Source organism: Pseudophryne corroboree, chromosome 9 (assembly GCF_028390025.1).
Source record: "Pseudophryne corroboree isolate aPseCor3 chromosome 9, aPseCor3.hap2, whole genome shotgun sequence".
In the NCBI taxonomy this organism is placed as follows: domain Eukaryota; kingdom Metazoa; phylum Chordata; class Amphibia; order Anura; family Myobatrachidae; genus Pseudophryne; species Pseudophryne corroboree.
This window is the reverse complement of record NC_086452.1, coordinates 421,152,661-421,160,645: the sequence shown is the minus strand read 5'-3', so window position 1 is coordinate 421,160,645 and position 7,985 is coordinate 421,152,661. Positions and strand designations below refer to the sequence as shown.

The following is a 7,985-nucleotide window of genomic DNA, read 5'->3' as shown; positions in this document are numbered from 1 at the left end:
TCTAGTGTTCTATGCATTCTGGGCAGTGTCGGACTGGGGTATGAAGGGAACACCGGGGGAATGCAGTGATAGGGGCCCATACTTAGGGGTGTGACCAGCCTACAAAGGGGGTGTGGCCAGCCTCCACAGAGGCTTGAAATGCACAATAGTCTTGTGCAGTGTAATGCAACATATCTACCATGTATAATACAAGTGCAAGTATCTGGAACCTGATCCCTAGAGGAAGGAGTGGGCCCTCAGACAGTGGGGCCCACCGGTGGTTTCCCCTGTACCCCTGTGGGCCAGTCCGACCCTGATTCTGGGTATGTGTGTGTGGGAAAAGGGGGGGGGGCTAGCGAGCATGGTGCCCTCCTTTGCAGCTCATGGCGCCGCTTCGCATACAGTTTGTTCATATCATTTAGGGGGCATGATCATGATTAGTCCACACCCCTTACATTACCCAGGACCGGCTCTGCTCTCTATGGCCCTGACTCTGCTTAAATGCGTAGGGTAGGTGCATTAAGCCTTCAAAGAATTAGCACAATTCTGTTGTCATACAATATAATCTGCACCAAAAATAGTGCTGGTACAAGGCTGAAATGATACTGAAGTCGGGTATTAAACAAGGGGTCTATGTACTATTTCTTGGAGAAAGATAAAGTGGAGAGATAAAAAGTGGATGAAGATAAAGTAACAACCAATCAGCTCCTAACTGTCATGTTACAAGCTGTGTTTGAAAAATTACAGTTAGGAGCTGATTGGCTGATACTTTATCACTCTCTACTTTATCTCTCTCAAAGGCTTGGAATATGGACCCCCAAGTGTACAGCATAGGTGTATTTGTAATGGGTGCGGGGCATGCAGTGCATACAGCCCCCTGTGCATACAGCCCCCTGTACCTGCACTGCACCTCCTGTACCCATATTATACTCACCCTGCGCACTGGCAAGCGGGCCCCTCCTCCTCTTTGGCGCCATCTTCTCAGTGACATCTTCGGGAAATTGACACCACTCAGTGAAAGCAAAGACTCTGGCACTGTGCTCCCTTGTGCCCATTTTCCAGAATATCACTGGGAAGGTGGTACTGAGGAGGGACCTGCTTGCCGATGCAAAAGGTAAGATGTACTGCTGAGGGGAGTTAAGCCTGCTGCACACGGGCCCCCTTGGGCGTTAATATACCCCTGGTATGCAGATAGGGTGGCATACGCGCACGCAGGGGGGGGTTCCGAGTACCTAGAAACCCCCCCTGGTCTCCGTACCTAGAAACCCCCCCTGGTCTCCGATCCATCGGCGCTCCCGTCCGATTTTTAATTTTATTTTTAAATGAGGAGAAGCTTATGCAGCAGCTCCCTCCTCTTTACACTGTCCGAGTGACAGTGTGAACCTGGCTGCTGCTGCTGCTGCTGCTGGCTGCCTGTAGGGGGAGCTGCAGCGGAAGCGCGCAGCTCCTCTCAGGCAGTTCAAGGGGCCATGAGACAGAGCTACGTGAGGCAGTGTCTGCTGTCTTCGGCTCCCACTGTAGTGTAAGGTGAGGAGGGGGTTCTGTTCAATGTTAATGGATGTGTGTATTGCTATGTAAAATGTATAGTGTGTGTGTATTAATGTATGTATGCTAAGTACATGTATAGTGTGTGTGTGTGTGTGTGTAACTATGTATGTTTGCTGTGTGCATATATAGTGTGTGTATGTATATATGCTGTATGCATGTGTACTGTGTGTGCATGTATACTGTGTGCGCTCATCACTAATGTACAGTATGCTGTGTGCATGTATAATGTGTAACTATGTATGCTGTGTGTGTATGTATATATGCTGTATGCATGTGTACTGTGTGTGTGTTGTGTGCATGTATACTGTGCGTGTGTGGCTGTGTGCATGTATACTATGTTTGTATGTTTGCATGTATACTGTTAGTATGTTTACTGTGTGTGTGTGTGTGTGTGTGTGTATGATGTGTGCATGTAAACTGTGTGTGTACACACACATGTATGCTGTGTACAGTATGTGTGTATGTCTATGTACAGATGTTCTGTGTGTGTGTGTGTGTGTGTGTGTGTGTGTGTGTGTGTGTGTATATATATATGTATGTGTGTGTATGTATGTACGTATGTATATGTGTGTATATATGTATATATATATATATTTCTCTATCGTCCTAAGTGGATGCTGGGGTTCCTGAAAGGACCATGGGGAACAGCGGCTCCGCAGGAGACAGGGCACAAAAAAGTAAAGCTTTACTAGGTCAGGTGGTGTGCACTGGCTCCTCCCCCTATGACCCTCCTCCAGACTCCAGTTAGATTTTGTGCCCGAACGAGAAGGGTGCAATCTAGGTGGCTCTCCTAAAGAGCTGCTTAGAGAAAGTTTAGTTTAGGTTTTTTTTTCTTTACAGTGAGTCCTGCTGGCAACAGGATCACTGCAACGTGGGACTTAGGGGGAAAGTAGTAAACTCACCTGCATGCAGAGTGGATTTGCTGCTTGGCTACTGGACACCATTAGCTCCAGAGGGATCGAACACAGGCCCAGCCGTGGAGTCCGGTCCCGGAGCCGCGCCGCCGACCCCCTTGCAGATGCTGAAGCGTGAAGAGGTCCGGAAACCGGCGGCTGAAGACTCCTCAGTCTTCATAAGGTAGCGCACAGCACTGCAGCTGTGCGCCATTTTCCTCTCAGCACACTTCACTGGGCAGTCACTGAGGGTGCAGAGCGCTGGGGGGGGGCGCTCTGAGAGGCAAATATAAACCTTATACAAGGCTAAAAATACCTCACATATAGCCCATAGGGGCTATATGGAGATATTTAACCCCTGCCTGACTGGAAAAATAGCGGGAGAAGAACCCGCCGAAAAAGGGGCGGGGCCTATCTCCTCAGCACACGGCGCCATTTTCTGTCACAGCTCCGCTGGTCAGAACGGCTCCCAGGTCTCTCCCCTGCACGGCACTACAGAAACAGGGTAAAACAGAGAGGGGGGGCACATTAATGGCTATATATATATATATATATTAAAGCAGCTATAAGGGAGCACTTAATATAAGGATATCCCTTGTATATATAGCGCTTTGTGGTGTGTGCTGGCAGACTCTCCCTCTGTCTCCCCAAAAGGGCTAGTGGGTCCTGTCTTCATTAGAGCATTCCCTGTGAGTTTGCGGTGTGTGTCGGTACGTGGTGTCGACATGTATGAGGACGATATTGGTGTGGAGGCGGAGCAATTGCCAAATATGCAGATGTCACCCCCCAGGGGGTCGACACCAGAATGGATGCCTTTATTTGTGGAATTACGTGATGGTTTATCTTCCCTTAAACAGTCAGTTGAGGACATGAGGCGGCCGGACAATCAATTAATGCCTGTCCAGGCGCCTCAAACACCGTCAGGGGCTGTAAAACGCCCTTTGCCTCAGTCGGTCGACACAGACCCAGACACGGGCACTGATTCCAGTGACGACGGTAGAAATTCAAACGTATTTTCCAGTAGGGCCACACGTTATATGATTTTGGCAATGAAGGAGACGTTACATTTAGCTGATACTACAGATACCGTAAAACAGGGTATTATGTATGGTGTGAAAAAACTACAAACAGTTTTTCCTGAATCAGAAGAATTAAATGACGTGTGTGATGAAGCGTGGGTTGCTCCTGATAAAAAGTTGATAATTTCAAAAAAGTTATTGGCATTATACCCTTTCCCGCCAGAGGTTAGGGCGCGCTGGGAAACACCCCCTAAGGTGGACAAGGCGCTCACACGCTTATCCAAACAAGTGGCGTTACCCTCTCCTGAGACGGCCGCACTTAAGGATCCATCAGATAGAAAGATGGAAGTTATTCAAAAGAATATATACACACATGCAGGTGTTATACTACGACCAGCTATAGCAACTGCCTGGATGTGCAGTGCTGGAGTAGTTTGGTCAGAATCCCTGATTGAAAATATTGATACCCTAGATAGGGACAATGTTTTACTGTCGTTAGAACAAATAAAGGATGCATTTATCTATATGCGTGATGCACAGAGGGATATTTGCACACTGGCATCTCGGGTGAGTGCTATGTCCATTTCAGCCAGAAGAGCCTTATGGACACGACAGTGGACAGGCGATGCGGATTCAAAACATCACATGGAGGTTTTGCCGTATAAAGGGGAGGAGTTATTTGGAGTTGGTCTATCAGACTTGGTGGCCACGGCTACTGCCGGGAAATCCACTTTTTTACCTCAAGTCACTCCCCAACAGAGAAAGGCACCGACCTTTCAACCGCAGCCTTTTCGCTCCTACAAAAATAAGAGAGCAAAGGGCTTGTCGTACCTGCCACGAGGCAGAGGAAGAGGGAGGAGACACCAACAGGCAGCTCCTTCCCAGGAACAGAAGCCCTCCCCGGCTCCTGCAAAAACCTCAGCATGACGCTGGGGCCTCTCAAGCGGACTCGGGGACAGTGGGGGGCCGTCTCAAAAATTACAGCGCGCAGTGGGCTCACTCGCAGGTAGACCCCTGGATCCTGCAGATAATATCTCAGGGGTACAGGTTGGAATTAGAGACGGATCCTCCTCATCGTTTCCTGAAGTCTGCCTTACCAACCGTCTCTTCCGAAAGGGAGAGGGTGTTGGAAGCCATTCACAAGCTGTACGCTCAGCAGGTGATAGTCAAAGTACCCCTATTACAACAAGGAAAGGGGTATTATTCCACTCTATTTGTGGTACCGAAGCCGGATGGCTCGGTAAGGCCTATTCTAAATCTGAAGTCCTTGAACCTCTACATAAAAAAGTTCAAGTTCAAGATGGAGTCACTCAGAGCAGTGATAGCGAACCTGGAAGAAGGGGACTTTATGGTATCCTTGGACATCAAGGATGCGTATCTACACGTTCCGATTTACCCCGCACACCAGGGGTACCTCAGGTTCATTGTTCAAAACTGTCACTATCAGTTTCAGACGCTGCCGTTCGGATTGTCCACGGCGCCTCGGGTCTTTACCAAGGTAATGGCCGAGATGATGATTCTTCTTCGAAGAAAAGGCGTATTAGTTATCCCATACTTGGACGATCTCCTAATAAGGGCAAGGTCCAGAGAACAGCTGGAGACAGCTTTAGCACTATCTCAAGAGGTGCTAAGACAACACGGGTGGATTCTGAATATTCCAAAATCCCATTTAATCCCGACAACTCGTCTGCTGTTCCTAGGAATGATTCTGGACACGGTTCAGAAAAAGGTTTTCCTTCCAGAGGAAAAAGCCAAGGAGTTATCCGATCTGGTCAGGAACCTCCTAAAACCAGGAAAAGTGTCAGTACATCAATGCACAAGAGTCCTGGGAAAAATGGTGGCTTCTTACGAAGCAATTCCATTCGGCAGATTCCATGCAAGAATATTCCAAAGGGATCTGTTGGACAAATGGTCAGGGTCGCATCTGCAGATGCACCTGCGAATAACCCTGTCACCAAAGACAAGGGTGTCACTTCTGTGGTGGTTGCAGAAGGCTCACCTATTAGAAGGCCGCAGATTCGGCATTCAGGATTGGATCCTGGTGACCACGGACGCCAGCCTGAGAGGCTGGGGAGCAGTCACACAAGGAAGAAACTTCCAGGGAGTATGGACGAGTCTGGAAAAGTCTCTTCACATAAACATTCTGGAACTAAGAGCAATCTACAATGCTCTAAGCCAGGCGGAACTTCTCCTGCAAGGAAAGCCGGTGTTGATTCAGTCGGACAACATCACGGCGGTCGCCCATGTAAACAGGCAGGGCGGCACAAGAAGCAGGAGTGCAATGGCAGAAGCTGCCAAGATTCTTCGCTGGGCGGAGAATCACGTGATAGCACTGTCAGCAGTGTTCATCCCGGGCGTGGACAACTGGGAAGCAGACTTCCTCAGCAGACACGATCTTCATCCGGGAGAGTGGGGTCTACATCCAGAAGTCTTTAACATGTTAATAGACCGTTGGGAAAGACCAATTGTAGACATGATGGCGTCTCGCCTCAACAAGAAACTGGACAAATATTGCGCCAGGTCAAGAGATCCACAGGCAATAGCTGTGGACGCACTGGTAACTCCTTGGGTGTACCAGTCAGTGTATGTGTTTCCTCCTCTGCCGCTCATACCAAAGGTATTGAAGATCATACGGCAAAGAAGAGTAAGAACAATACTAGTGGTTCCGGATTGGCCGAGAAGGACTTGGTATCCGGAACTTCAAGAGATGCTCACGGACGAACCGTGGCCTCTACCTCTGAGAAGGGACCTGCTACAGCAGGGTCCCTGTCTTTTTCAAGACTTACCGCGGCTGCGTTTGACGGCATGGCGGTTGAACGCCAGATCCTAAAAGGGAAAGGCATTCCAGAAGAAGTCATTCCTACCTTGATTAAGGCACGGAAGGAAGTCACCGTGAAACATTATCACCGCATTTGGCGAAAATATGTAGCGTGGTGCGAGGATCGGAGGGTTCCGACGGAGGAATTCCAACTGGGTCGTTTCCTACATTTCCTGCAATCAGGATTATCTATGGGTCTCAAATTGGGATCCATTAAGGTTCAAATTTCGGCCCTGTCAATATTCTTCCAAAAAGAATTGGCCTCTGTCCCTGAGGTCCAGACTTTTGTCAAGGGAGTACTGCATATACAGCCTCCTGTGGTGCCTCCGGTGGCACCGTGGGATCTAAATGTAGTTTTAGATTTCCTCAAATCCCATTGGTTTGAACCATTGAAAAAGGTGGATTTGAAATATCTCACATTGAAAGTGACTATGTTACTAGCCCTGGCCTCTGCCAGGAGAGTATCTGAATTGGCGGCTTTATCTTATAAAAGTCCTTATCTAATCTTCCATTCGGATAGGGCAGAACTGCGGACTCGTCCGCATTTTCTCCCTAAAGTGGTATCAGCATTTCATCTGAACCAACCTATTGTGGTGCCTGCGGCCACTAGCGACTTGGAGGACTCCAAGTTGTTGGACGTTGTCAGAGCCTTAAAAATATACATTGCAAGGACGGCTGGAGTCAGAAAATCTGACTCGCTGTTTATATTGTATGCACCCAACAAGTTGGGCGCACCTGCTTCTAAGCAGTCGATTGCTCGTTGGATTTGTAACACAATTCAACTTGCACATTCTGTGGCAGGCCTGCCACAGCCTAAAACTGTAAAAGCCCACTCCACAAGGAAGGTGGGCTCATCTTGGGCGGCTGCCCGAGGGGTCTCGGCATTACAACTCTGCCGAGCAGCTACGTGGTCGGGGGAGAACACGTTTGTAAAATTTTACAAATTTGATACCCTGGCAAAGGAGGACCTGGAGTTCTCTCATTCGGTGCTGCAGAGTCATCCGCACTCTCCCGCCCGTTTGGGAGCTTTGGTATAATCCCCATGGTCCTTTCAGGAACCCCAGCATCCACTTAGGACGATAGAGAAAATAAGAATTTACTTACCGATAATTCTATTTCTCGGAGTCCGTAGTGGATGCTGGGCGCCCATCCCAAGTGCGGATTATCTGCAATACTTGTACATAGTTATTGTTAACTAATTCGGGTTATTGTTAAGGAGCCATCTTTAAGAGGCCCTTTCTGTTGTCATACTGTTAACTGGGTTTAGATCACAAGTTGTACGGTGTGATTGGTGTGGCTGGTATGAGTCTTACCCGGGATTCAAAATGCCTCCCTTATTGTGTATGCTCGTCCGGGCACAGTACCTAACTGGAGTCTGGAGGAGGGTCATAGGGGGAGGAGCCAGTGCACACCACCTGACCTAGTAAAGCTTTACTTTTTTGTGCCCTGTCTCCTGCGGAGCCGCTGTTCCCCATGGTCCTTTCAGGAACCCCAGCATCCACTACGGACTCCGAGAAATAGAATTATCGGTAAGTAAATTCTTATTATATACATACATACAGCTTGTGCAGTGTGCTGGCTACTCAATTACGAGCACACACACACATACACGCGCGCACACGGAAACCCCCCCATGAAAATCCTGCGTTTGCCACTGGGTGGTCTGCTTGTAACTATGAATACAACTCAGCATACGGGCGAATATAGACCCCCTTTTATCAAGCCTTG

The 7,985-nt window shown here is 48.6% G+C and overlaps 1 long non-coding RNA gene across 3 annotated transcripts in view; it reads left to right on the top strand.

Moving 5' to 3' along the window:
* Positions 1-1,399: 1,399 nt before the first annotated feature.
* LOC134957103 (uncharacterized) overlaps positions 1,400-7,985 on the top strand; it is a 304,559-nt gene continuing 297,973 nt past the window's right edge. For 2 of the 3 annotated variants that reach the window (XR_010186462.1, XR_010186461.1), the window contains exon 1: positions 1,404-1,506. This is a non-coding gene — a long non-coding RNA (uncharacterized LOC134957103). Of the gene's footprint in view, positions 1,507-7,985 lie in introns of all 3 variants that reach the window. The other variant, XR_010186460.1, reaches the window with a different exon arrangement.